Below are 1,079 nucleotides of genomic sequence, written 5' to 3' on the forward strand. Positions count from 1 at the left end.
CACACACAATAGCAGTCACTGTGCAAAAATTGCAAAGTTAGCAGCTAGGCAGAGATAAAAATGAAGAGACAGGGCCAGAAGCCATGGAACACAGAAATCAGCAATAAATACTGCAACAAGGAAATAATCCTATTTTGAATAGAACCCACAGCAAGTAGATCTTAGATCAGTCAGTGAAATTGAGAGAAGACTCCAGGTTCCAGAGTATGAGTGGGTGCAAAGGAGATCACGCAGACCCACTACAGGGCCTTTAGAAGACCAAGAGTACTGGAGCAACTCACATTGCTAAGGACTACACAAGGATCCAACAAAAGTTGTCAAAATTACAGTCTAAGTTGAGAAGGAACACAAGAGACAAAGGAAAGAGAATGTGCAGATCCTTGGGAGCAGAAGAGTCCAGAAGATACAAAATCTCAGAATGACAGCTAAATTAATGAATACCACTTTTAACACCAGAGAAGGAAGCCTTTACAGTGAAGATCACTACCCTGAAACAGTCCCACCCCTTATATTCTCCTTTCCTAAAAGTACAGAAAACAGTCTTTCATTTAAATAAGAACATCAGCAAACTGTGTACAAAGATAATGTAAGAGGAAAGTAGCCATAACATACCAACAGAAAGAAAAATTGACCTTGAAGCATATGGAAATACAACTTAACATTTTTAAATGAGCTAGAAGAAATTAAGGAAATTATAGAAACAAGTCAGAAATAGATAAGCTGAAAATTGAGATGAATAAATAACAGGGAGTATAAAAAGATAGCAGTCAGATTCAGGAAAGAATTAGAAAACTAAGGGTAAAATTTTCAGAATGTAGACCAAATTAGAAAGAACCCAAGAATAACTAGACACCCAGAGTATGATAAGGGAAATCAGAGAAAACAAATGAAAAGAATTAAAGAGAAATAAAAAGGATTGAAGTGAAAACAATAGTTATAAAAGACAGGGAAAGAAAACACAATGAATATAGAGTCCCAGGAAAAGAAAACCACAAAAACTATGTAACAAAACAGAACTATAAGTAAAAGACTTAAATTGCCCTATTGGAAGGGCACTTCATGTACCTGTGGAAAATCAC

This window comes from Galeopterus variegatus, unplaced genomic scaffold (genome assembly GCF_000696425.1).
Source record: "Galeopterus variegatus unplaced genomic scaffold, G_variegatus-3.0.2 Scaffold12212, whole genome shotgun sequence".
NCBI lineage: Eukaryota > Metazoa > Chordata > Mammalia > Dermoptera > Cynocephalidae > Galeopterus > Galeopterus variegatus.